Source organism: Bombina bombina, chromosome 12 (assembly GCF_027579735.1).
Source record: "Bombina bombina isolate aBomBom1 chromosome 12, aBomBom1.pri, whole genome shotgun sequence".
Classification (NCBI taxonomy): Eukaryota; Metazoa; Chordata; class Amphibia; order Anura; family Bombinatoridae; genus Bombina; species Bombina bombina.
In genome coordinates this window covers 6,077,884-6,091,768 of record NC_069510.1, presented here as the reverse complement: position 1 = coordinate 6,091,768, position 13,885 = coordinate 6,077,884, and positions in this window count along the sequence as shown.

The following is a 13,885-nucleotide window of genomic DNA, read 5'->3' as shown; positions in this document are numbered from 1 at the left end:
CACTTTACAATATTTATATCACAGATTCTATCGCTGATTAAACGCTAATTATAGAACTAAGAATAAATAATCAATCACAATAAACCTGTGATGGAAAAGATGGACAATGAATGAGCAAACTGCTTGGCGTGACATTTCTCTGCCATTTGATACAGCTCGGTTTCCTCTTCCTGTGCTCGTGTGTCATGGAGAGACTCATCACGTTAATAGAAATGTTATACTGATCATACCAGGCGAAAAAAGGACCAGGCTGTGGAATTGTACAGAACAATTTGCATTTTGGAGATTCTATTAAATGAAAATTCAAATCCATAATTACAAGACGACCTGAAAACCCTTCCTACAATGCAGGTAACATTTTGTTTAGCTATAACTGATAAGTCAAATTATTTATTTGCCCTACATTTGATTAACGTAAACTTATGTTGCTATGGCAACAAATTCAAGGCAAAATAATAAAAAGGTAAACAAATGATATCTTGACACTGGCTCCAGCATTTGATCAACATTCTATTTTATTTTGCATTTATAATATTTATATTACTAGTTTTAAATTCTAATTAGACCTTTTTAATTCATCTTCATTAAAATGTTTTGTAATGCTTGTGTATATAATTCTATAACATATAATAAAGGGACATTATCTCAGGGACATAAGCTTGTAAAAGTCTGTACGGTATGTTCATCTAATCTCCTATGTTGTAGCCAGCCAGTTACAGATACAATAAGCTCCTGCCCTGATCAAACAATAGCGGTTACACACATAACATAGATACTGACATCAGATAAAATCCATAGGCCCAACAAGACTACCAAAACTTTACTAAAAGTGTAAACTTATTTACTTTGTAGTATACCTTATTCATATCACAGGTATTAATTAGTATGTCTTGCATGAAATATATCAATGTCCTACTTTTAGCAGCGTTCTCCTAATATTTCTTCCCTTTCTCTCCCGTTTCTGTGGTGTCAAATAATAACAAAATAAAATAAAAAACGTATATACTCCTTGTGTCATAACATCTCATTGTATGGAAATCTATACACGATAAAGGAATGATAAGACAGCCATATCCAATAACATTGTCCCTTTGATACACACAAGTTGTCTTTCATTTCTAGATTGGTCCGTTGTAAGGACCCATCCAATTTGCTGAATAAGATCCAATAGGAGGAGCAGTGCGAGCCAATAAAAAGACACTTCTATGGCCGCGCCGTACCCTTTGAAAAAGCCACGGTAGTGGCGAAACATGTTAGGGAATTGTTTGTTGAATGCCGTGTAGCATTTTTTATTTAGCAGGAATGGTGGTCTTTATAGTATAAAAATTGTGGTTGTGCACAATATTGATTTAATGTAATCTATATAGAGAATAACCCAGTAACTATATTAGAAATAGAACCGGCATTTAGAGCGAGCGCTCAGTGTTGACTGCAGACAAGCGGTTAAAAAATACGGAACTCGAAGGCAGATATAATACCGCAAACTGTCAGCTTTAGATCAGCACTCAGCCTGCCAAAACGCTTAAAAACTAGAGTGGTAACACCTATCAATTTGTTATTTTTCAGTACAAGCTAAGCCAAGTTAACTTAATATAGTGGAACAGAACTGGCAGTTACAGCAAGAGCCCAGTATTTATTATAAACAAGCGGTTAAGAAATATAGAATATAAATATATACATAATACCGCAAATCAATTATTTAAGAGTTATATCTAACTTTGGAAAATGCATATTATGCAATTCAGCAATAAATATTACGCATCCTATTTTTTAGCATAAGCTAAGCCACGCTAACTTTACAAAACAGAACCGGCACATATATTAGAAGCCCAGTGTTGATCCAAACGTGCGGTTAAGAAATTTGAAGCATCAAAATAGATTTACAATACCGCAAATTGTTAGTTTGAGATCAGCACTTAGACTTTTAAATGTCTAACATTTAGTCCGGTAATATATACCAACAAGCCTATCTTTAATATAAGCTAAGCCAAGCTAAATTCACGAGCAGCAGCTACTCTGCAGCAGCTCCATATCAAATTCATATAACTGCTATGACTCTGAAAATGAAATAAACACAATACAATCTCAATAAAAATACTGAGGTGAATAAAGATGATAATAGAATTACAAGTCACTTAGGTGAAATATTGCAATAAAAACCGAAAATAAAAAAGTCATTCAAGAAAGTTATTACATCTAACATTAAATGTTAGCAAAACAAGTGCACAATTGATAGAAAATCTTGCTCATGCAGCCAACAACAAATACTGTGCTAACTATAGCAGAAACTAGACAAAAGTGTAACAAATAACTATTCTATACAGTTAACTATGAATTAGATATTGTACACATTTAATATATAAATAAACTTCTAAACAATGGGGTACAATTGAAACTTTTTACAAGCACTTTGTTACAACATTAATTACACGAATCACGTGTTAGAAATAATACTATACCTATCTAAATAAGTGCAATAACAAAATCAAGTTAACCAATTGCTATCCTTTTATAGCTGAGTATCAATATCAGACTCACAACAGAGTAAATATCGAAGCACAATAGCTTTACTGATACCACTTTAGTGTTACCAATATCTAACAGCATATAAGTACTGAGAATACCACAACGTGAAATTGGACTATTAATCCAAGTTTTTCTCTATATATATATCACAACCACCTGAATTTTCTGTAAAAACAGATATAATTTAATCAGACCCAATCCTGCAATTTTTAACTTAGTATGTATGTAGATTGTATTTGTTGTTGCCTTTTTTTTAAATTTACCAATAAAGGTTATATTTTAACTCATCCCCACTCACTCCTCCTATTCTAGACTACTATACCTTGTCCAACTCTTGCCATTGTTAAATAGGGAAAGAGTGCTATACAGGTGTACATTCCATCAATCCTAGGATTGATACTCTTTGTATTAATTAGTATGTAGTATACCTCATTCATATCACAGGCATTAATTAGTATGTAGGATACCTCATTCATATCACAGGTATTAATTAGTATGTAGTATACCTCATTCATATCACAGGTATTAATTAGTATGTAGTATACCTCATTCATATCACAGGCATTAATTAGTATGTAGGATACCTCATTCATATCACAGGTATTAATTAGTATGTAGTATACCTCATTCATATCACAGGTATTAATTAGTATGTAGTATACCTCATTCATATCACAGGCATTAATTAGTATGTAGGATACCTCATTCATATCACAGGCATTAATTAGTACGTAGGATAGCCTCATTCATATCACAGGCATTAATTAGTATGTAGGATACCTCATTCATATCACAGGCACTAATTAGTACGTAGGATAGCCTCATTCATATCACAGGCATTAATTAGTATGTAGGATACCTCATTCATATCACAGGTATTAATTAGTATGTAGTATACCTCATTCATATCACAGGTATTAATTAGTATGTAGTATACCTCATTCATATCACAGGCATTAATTAGTATGTAGGATACCTCATTCATATCACAGGCATTAATTAGTACGTAGGATAGCCTCATTCATATCACAGGCATTAATTAGTATGTAGGATACCTCATTCATATCACAGGCACTAATTAGTACGTAGGATAGCCTCATTCATATCACAGGCATTAATTAGTACGTAGGATAGCCTCATTCATATCACAGGCATTAATTAGTACGTAGGATAGCCTCATTCATATCACAGGCATTAATTAGTACGTAGGATAGCCTCATTCATATCACAGGCATTAATTAGTATGTAGGATAGCCTCATTCATATCACAGGCATTAATTAGTAAATAGGATAGCCTCATTCATATCACAGGCATTAATTAGTATGTAGGATACCTTATTCATATCACAGGTATTAATTAGTATGTAGTATACCTTATTCATATCACAGGTATTAATTAGTATGTAGGATAGCCTCATTCATATCACAGGCATTAATTAGTATGTAGGATAGCCTCATTCATATCACAGGCATTAATTAGTATGTAGGATACCTCATTCATATCACAGTCATTAATTAGTATGTAGGATAGCCCCATTCATATCACAGGCATTAATTAGTATGTAGGATAGCCTCATTCATATCACAGGCATTAATTAGTATGTAGGATAGCATCATTCAAATCACAGGCATTAATTAGTTACGAGGATAGCCCCATTCATATCACAGGCATTAATTAGTAAATAGGATAGCCCCATTCATATCACAGGCATTAATTAGTACATAGGATAGCCCCATTCATATCACAGGCATTAATTAGTATGTAGGATAGCCTCATTCATATCACAGGCATTAATTAGTTACTAGGATAGCCCCATTCATATCACAGGCATTAATTAGTATGTAGGATACCTCATTCATATCACAGGCATTAATTAGTATGTAGGATAGCCTCATTCATATCACAGGCATTAATTAGTATGTAGGATAGCCCCATTCATATCACAGGCATTAATTAGTATGTAGGATACCTCATTCATATCACAGGCATTAATTAGTATGTAGGATAGCCTCATTCATATCACAGGCATTAATTAGTATGTAGGATAGCCTCAATTATATAACAGGCATTAATTAGTATGTAGGATAGCCTCATTCATATCACAGGCATTAATTAGTATGTAGGATACCTCATTCATATCACAGGCATTAATTAGTATGTAGGATAGCCTCATTCATATCACAGGCATTAATTAGTATGTAGGATAGCCTCATTCATATCACAGGCATTAATTAGTTACTAGGATAGCCCCATTCATATCACAGGCATTAATTAGTAAATAGGATAGCCCCATTCATATCACAGGCATTAATTAGTACATAGGATAGGCCCATTCATATCACAGGTATTAATTAGTATGTAGGATAGCCTCATTCATATCACAGGCATTAATTAGTACATAGGATAGCCTCATTCATATCACAGGCATTAATTATGTCATGATTTACACCTGTACCTTTAAGGTTATCTGACACCAGTTGCCATCTGTATAAAAACCCCACCTTCAGTTCATTCATTGCTTAGTAATTTTTGACTACATCAGTCATTTACCTTAGCCTCGCCTGGAATTGTTACTACAAGTCTTTGGACCATTGCTACAATACGTTTCTACTTTGTTGCAAATTTCTAAAGTTACAAGTTCCATCTCATTCCTATTTTTGTTCTCTGATCGATCAGTATTCAGCTTTCTCGCAACTGACAGATTCACAAGCTAATCACGCTGTCTACCGCAGCTGTCTGTGTTACCTTCAGAGCCGGAGTCCGTGGTGACGTCACCCGCCATCTCAGCTGTTCCTCTTACCATCGGGAAGCCGCAGCACACGCTTGTATCACACGCTCTCCTAGCGTGTTCCAAACTCGATCCTCAACTCCTTCAGGCTAATCCAAAGCGGTAACAGTAAGCATTTACCTCCGGTATCTATATTTTTACTTCCTTGACTCCTGACTTTATCTCTCCGGTACAGTTATTCAAGTTGGTTTATTTTATGATTGCCTGTTAACATCCATACTATCTGCCTTAACCAATCTTACATTAACTTGTAAAATTTATCACAAGGTTTTTATTCATAACATAACCTGCCAAACTTGTTGCCACCTATTGGCTATAGGTTATGATTATGATAAGTTAACCTAATAGTAATGGTAGGATTGTTGCCTTAATAAATGAAACCATTTTCATTTAATTCCTTTACCTTCCTAAGTCAGCAATTCTTCCACACTCCTATAACTTTGAAAGTGATACTATATTTATTCTAAGATACTTTTATCTACAGTTGGATTCACAATCTATCCTTATATCTCTCCCTACAGGGAAATATAGGATCTTGACTGAAACCTGACACTAATTACTAAGCCCACACAATGAATCCAGTAGATATAGTGACCCATGTTCAGACATTAACTGAAAAAGTAGAGACAATTACACAGGCACTAAATACTCTGCAACATGAAAATTCATCTCTTAAAGCCTACATAAAAGAAATTGCTGACTTACAAATAACTACTCATGCTTTAGAACCTAATGTTAGCTCACCTGAGCATTTCCAGGGAGACAGAAAACATTTCAGAGAATTCAAGAATGCTTGTTATTTGCTTTTCTCACTAAAACCTATCACATACCCCACAGATCAAGTCAAAGTCCTAACAACTATCTCTTATTTAAGGGGGAACCTTGCATATGGGCTAACACATTTTTTGAAACAAATGATCCAATACTACAATCCTTAGAATCTTTTTTTAATGCCATGTCACAATTGTATGATGATCCCTATAAGCAGCTCACAGCTGAAAATGGTATGAGAGCATTGAAACAACTTAAAAAGCCTGTAGAGGATTATATAACTGAGTTTAAAAAAAATTCTAAGGACAGTGGTTGGAATGATTTATCGTTAAAAAACCAGTTCAGGTTAGGATTATGTGATTCACTTAAAGATGAATTGGCAAGAGTTGAATTGCCAGACACCTTGGAAGGGTTAATTAATCTCTCAATTAGCCTAGATAGACGTCTTAGAGAATGTAGATCTGAACGTAGTTCCAGTGATTTTACCTTTAGACGTCCAAACCTGACAATACCCTCCTCACAAAATACACGTAGTCAAACATTTTCCACACCTGAGGCTATGGACATAGGATTTATAAAAGGACCACTTAATCCTCAAGAAAAACTCAGAAGAAGGCAAAATAATCTGTGTATGTACTGTGGAGCTGCACAACACACAGTAAAGGATTGTCCAATACTAGGACGTCAGAAAAGGGGTAAGGAAAAACACATGAATACCTGTTATAATGTACAAAGTTCCAGATCTACAAACTGCTCACTCACACTTATTTTGCAGTGGGAGAACCAACGAGTAACCTCCAAGGCGATCATTGACTCAGGAGCCAGCACTAATTATATGGATTTGAATTTCACTATATTAAATAAAATACCGCTTATAAAAAAGACAAATCCAGTGTTGCTCAGAGTTATTGATGGTAGTCAAATATCATCCGGCCCTATCTCACATCACACTATACCTATAAAAGTGTCTATAGGGGGAACACATATTGAATATGTGTCCTTTGACGTTATTCCTTCTCCCATATATCCTTTGGTTTTAGGTTACTCATGGTTAAATTTACATGATCCCACTATATCTTGGAAAACCTCTGATGTTATATTTTCTTCTGATTATTGTAAAACAACCTGTATATCCAGTCATTACATTTTACAAACTGAGCATAATAACATACCATCTGAATACTCTGAATTTTCTGACGTATTCTGCAAAAGAGAGTCAGAAAATCTTCCTCCCCATAGGAAGTATGACTGTCCTATAGACCTTGTTCCTGGGGCTGATATACCATGTGGGCATATTTTCCCTCTTTCCAAAAATGAATTAGAGTATTTAAAAGATTACTTAGAAGAGAATCTTCGTAAGGGGTTTATAAGACCATCGACCTCTCCAGCTGGAGCTGGAATGTTCTTTGTCAAGAATAAAGATGGCACAATTAGACCCATAGTGGATTACAGAGAACTTAATCGCAGAACTGTAAAAAACAGGTATCCACTACCCCTAATTCCAGAATTAATCGAAAGACTTGAGGGGGCTTCATACTTTACTAAATTAGACCTGAGAGGTGCATATAACCTCATAAGAGTAAGACAAGGAGACGAATGGCTCACTGCTTTCCGTACGCGTTACGGACTGTACGAATATACAGTGATGACATTCGGGCTTTGCAATGCGCCCGCCACCTTTCAGTATCTAATAAATGATGTGTTTAAAGATCTGTTAGATATATATGTTGTCATTTATTTAGACGACATACTTATATACTCAAAATCTAAGTCAGATCATATAAAACATGTTCGCACTGTACTTTCTAGGTTACGTCAACACCACCTGTATGCAAAGCCAGAAAAATGTATCTTTAACTCCAATAGCATTACTTTTCTGGGTTATGTAATTTCTCCTGAAGGAATAGATATGGAAAAAAATAAAATAACAGCTATCTTGGAATGGCCTACCCCTACTTCCAAGAAACATATACAGAGGTTTATGGGGTTTGCAAACTTTTACAGAAAGTTTATTAAAAACTTTGCTCATATCTCTAAACCCCTCACTAGCCTCACAAAGAATAACATCAAATTCCACTGGTCTGAGGAAGCACAAAAAGCATTTGAAACATTAAAACATAGATTCACTTCCGCACCTATTCTATCATACCCTAACCCCTCATTACAATATGTCATTGAAGTAGATGCTTCAGACTATGCTATTGGAGCAGTTCTGTCACAAAGACAGAGTTTAAAACACCCACTACATCCTGTTGCTTTCTTTTCACGGGTGATGTCAGAATCAGAAATCAATTATGCAATAGGAGAGAAGGAACTTCTAGCCATTAAGGCCTTGTTTGAACACTGGAGGCATCTGTTAGAAGGAACCACTTTACCCATTTTAATATACACTGACCACAGGAACTTACAATACTTGAAAACAAACAGAACTCTTACAGCTCGCCAGGTGAGATGGAATCTATTCTTCAATAGATTTAATTATTTAATAACTTATAGACCTTCTAACAAAAATTTGAAAGCAGATGCACTCTCTAGAATACCAGATAAACCTTCATCTCAAAATACTCATCACTCTATAATTCCTCATGATAACATCATAGGTCTCACAGAGGATATAACTAGCCTATTAAAAACACATCTATTATCAGATTCTGAATTACCTAAAACACTAGTAACATTGGGAACCAATGGTCTTTATTATCATGACAATCTTGTATATGTACCACACACATTAAGAGAGAAAATTCTGTATAGCTATCACGACACTCCTTTGGCAGGTCATCCAGGAATTTCAAAAACTACAGAATTGATTACCAGGCATTTTTGGTGGCCAAGTATGAAAACTGATATTACTGACTACATAAGTTCTTGTAAAATATGTACAGTCTCCAAGACACAACACCAACGACCCACAGGGCACTTACTACCTTTACCTATACCATCACGACCTTGGACTGACATAGCACTAGACTTTATAGTAGAATTACCTAAGTCTTCCAATCATACAACCATATTGGTTGTTGTTGATATCTTCAGCAAGATGGCACACTTCATTCCTACCACTAAATTACCAACCTCTTCAGAAACAGCTCAGCTTCTTATACATCATGTCATCAAATATCATGGGTTACCACTTAGTATAACATCAGATCGTGGAACCCAATTCACTAGTAGATTTTGGCATGAATTATGTAAAACATTGAAAATACGCCATCGGTTAAGTACCTCTTTCCACCCTCAGACTAATGGGCAGACGGAGAGGACTAATCAATGGCTTGAACAATTCTTACGTTGTTTCATTAACAACAAACAGGATAACTGGTCATCTCTCTTAACATATGCAGAATTTGCATACAACAATTCTGTGAATAGTACCACTAAGTTCTCACCCTTCTACATCAACTACGGGTTCCATCCAATATTTCACCAGGAAGATTTACAGGATAGTTCTTGCCCACAAGTCAATGACTTAATTAACACCATATCTGATACGTTCACTACAGTGAAAGACAATATTGCTCACTCTAAGACTTTGCATAAACTCTACTATGATAGAAAACATTTACCATCACCAAATTATCAAATCGGGGACAAAGTCTGGTTATCAACACATAACTTGAGGTTACCATATCCGTCCCGTAAATTGTCCTCCTTATTCATTGGTCCCTATTCTATTAAAGCAATAGTGAATCAAAATGCTGTTACTCTTTCATTGCCTGACAAATTCCGAATACACCCCACGTTCCATGTATCATTGTTGAAGCCTTACAAGTCTACACGGAATGACGATTCCATACCTAAGGATCCTGATATACTTCATGATGTGGACTTGGAATATGAGGTCGCCTCTATTAAAGATTCTCGTCGTCATGGGGGAAAACTTCAATACTTAGTACATTGGAAGGGTTATCCGGATGAGGACGATTCCTGGGAACCTGCTACGAACCTCTCTGCACCCCGTTTGGTTTCTTTGTTCCACAGAAGAAATCCTGATAGACCCAAACCATGATCCCCGGAGTGGATCTTTGAGGGGGGAGTTCTGTCATGATTTACACCTGTACCTTTAAGGTTATCTGACACCAGTTGCCATCTGTATAAAAACCCCACCCTCAGTTCATTCATTGCTTAGTAATTTTTGACTACATCAGTCATTTACCTTAGCCGCACCTGGAATTGTTACTACAAGTCTTTGGACCATTGCTACAATACGTTTCTACTTTGTTGCAAATTTCTAAAGTTACAAGTTCCATCTCATTCCTATTTTTGTTCTCTGATCGATCAGTATTCAGCTTTCTCGCAACTGACAGATTCACAAGCTAATCACGCTGTCTACCGCAGCTGTCTGTGTTACCTTCAGAGCCGGAGTCCGTGGTGACGTCACCCGCCATCTCAGCTGTTCCTCTTACCATCGGGAAGCCGCAGCACACGCTTGTATCACACGCTCTCCTAGCGTGTTCCAAACTCGATCCTCAACTCCTTCAGGCTAATCCAAAGCGGTAACAGTAAGCATTTACCTCCGGTATCTATATTTTTACTTCCTTGACTCCTGACTTTATCTCTCCGGTACAGTTATTCAAGTTGGTTTATTTTATGATTGCCTGTTAACATCCATACTATCTGCCTTAACCAATCTTACATTAACTTGTAAAATTTATCACAAGGTTTTTATTCATAACATAACCTGCCAAACTTGTTGCCACCTATTGGCTATAGGTTATGATTATGATAAGTTAACCTAATAGTAATGGTAGGATTGTTGCCTTAATAAATGAAACCATTTTCATTTAATTCCTTTACCTTCCTAAGTCAGCAATTCTTCCACACTCCTATAACTTTGAAAGTGATACTATATTTATTCTAAGATACTTTTATCTACAGTTGGATTCACAATCTATCCTTATATCTCTCCCTACAGGGAAATATAGGATCTTGACTGAAACCTGACAAATTAGTACATAGAATAGCCCCATTCATATCACAGGCATTAGTTAGTATGTAGGATACCTTATTCATATACCAGGCATTAATTAGTACATAGGATAGCCTCATTCATATCACAGGCATTAATTAGTACATAGGATAGCCCCATTCATATCAAAGACATTAATTAGTATGTAGGATACCTTATTCATATACCAGGCATTAATTAGTACATAGGATAGCCTCATTCATATCACAGGCATTAATTAGTACGTAGGATAGCCTCATTCATATCACAGGCATTCATTAGTACGTAGGATAGCCTCATTCATATCACAGGCCTAATTAGTACGTAGGATAGCCTCATTCATATCACAGGCATTAATTAGTACATAGGATAGCCTCATTCATATCACAGGCATAATTAGTACGTAGGATAGCCTCATTCATATCACAGGCATTAATTAGTACGTAGGATAGCCTCATTCATATCACAGGCATTAATTAGTACGTAGGATAGCCTCGTTCAAATCACAGGCATTAATTAGTACATAGGATAGCCTCATTCATATCACAGGCATTAATTAGTATGTAGGATAGCCTCATTCATATCACAGGCATTAATTAGTATGTAGGATAGCCTCATTCATATCACAGGCATTAATTAGTACGTAGGATACCTAATTCATATCACAGGCATTAATTAGTACGTAGGATACCTAATTCAAATCACAGGCATTAATTAGTACGTAGGATACCTTATTCATATCACAAGCATTAATTAGCGTGTAGGATACCTTATTCATATCACAGGCATTAATTAGTATGTAGGATACCTCAATTATATCACAGGCATTAATTAGTACATAGGATACCTTATTCATATCACAGGCACTAATTAGTACGTAGGATACCTCATTCATATCACAGGCATTAATTAGTATGTAGGATAGCCTCATTTATATCACAGGCATTAATTAGTACGTAGAATAGCCTCATACATATCACAGGTATTAATTAGTATGTAGGATACATTATTCCTATCACAGGCATTAATTAGTATGTAGGATAGCCTCATTCATATCACAGGCATTAATTAGTATGTAGGATACCTTATTCATATCACAGGCACTAATTAGTATGTAGGATAGCCTCTTTCATATCACAGGCATTAATTAGTATGTAGGATAGCCTCATTTATATCACAGGCATTAATTAGTACGTAGAATAGCCTCATATATATCACAGGTATTAATTAGTATGTAGGATACATTATTCCTATCACAGGCATTAATTAGTATGTAGGATAGCCTCATTCATATCACAGGCATTAATTAGTATGTAGGATAGCCTCGTTCATATCACAGGCATTAATTAGTACATAGGATAGCATCATTCATATCACAGGCATTAATTAGTATGTAGGATAGCCTCATTCATATCACAGGCATTAATTAGTACATAGGATAGCCTCATTCATATCGCAGGCATTAAGTAGTACGTAGGATACCTAATTCATATCACAGGCATTAATTAGTAAGTAGGATACCTAATTCATATCACAGGCATTAATTAGTACGTAGGATACCTAATTCATACCACAGGCATTAATTAGTATGTAGGATACCTTATTCATATCACAGGCATTAATTAGTACGTAGGATACCTTATTCATATCACAGGCATTAATTAGTACGTAGGATACCTCAATTATATCACAGGCATTAATTAGTACATAGGATACCTTATTCATATCACAGGCACTAATTAGTATGTAGGATACCTCATTCATATCACAGGCATTAATTAGTATGTATGATACCTTATTCACATCACAGGCACTAATTAGTACGTAGGATAGCCTCTTTCATATCACAGGCATTAATTAGTATGTAGGATAGCCTCATTTATATCACAGGCATTAATTAGTACGCAGAATAGCCTCATACATGTCACAGGTATTAATTAGTATGTAGGATACATTATTCCTATCACAGGCCTTAATTAGTATGTAGGATAGGCTCATTCATATCACAGGCATTAATTAGTACGTAGGATACCTTATTCATATCACAGGCATTAATTAGTACGGAGGATAGCCTCATTCATATCACAGGCATAATTAGTACATAGGATACCTTATTCATATCACAGGCATTAATTAGTACGTAGGATAGCCTCATTCATATCACAGGCATTAATTATTATGTAGGATACCTTATTCATATCACAGGCACTAATTAGTACATAGGATAGCCTCATTCATATCACAGGCATTAATTAGTACGTAGGATACTTCATTCATATCACATGCATTGATTAGTACGTAGGACAGCCTCATTCATATCACAGGCATTAATTAGTATGTAGGATAGCCTCATACATATCATAGGTATCAATTATTATGTAAGATACATTATTCATATCACAGGCATTAATTAGTACGTAGGATAGCTTCATTCATATCATAGGCATTAATTAGTTCATAGGATACCTTATTCATATCACAGGCATTAATTAGTATGTAGGATAGCCTTATTCGTATCACAGACACTAATAAGTACAAAGGATATCTCATTCATATCACAGGCAGCAATTAGTACGTAGGATAGCCTTATACTTATCCCAGGCATTAATTAGTATGTAGGATAGCCTTATGCTTATCACAGGCATTAATTAGTACATAGGATACCTTATTCATATCACAGGCATTAATTCGTATGTAGGATAGCCTTATTCATATCACAGACACTAATAAGTATGTAGGATACCTTATTCATATCACAGGCAGTAATTAGTACGTAGGATAGCCTCATACATATCATAGGTATCAATTATTATGTAAGATACATTATTCATATCACAGGCATTAATTAGTA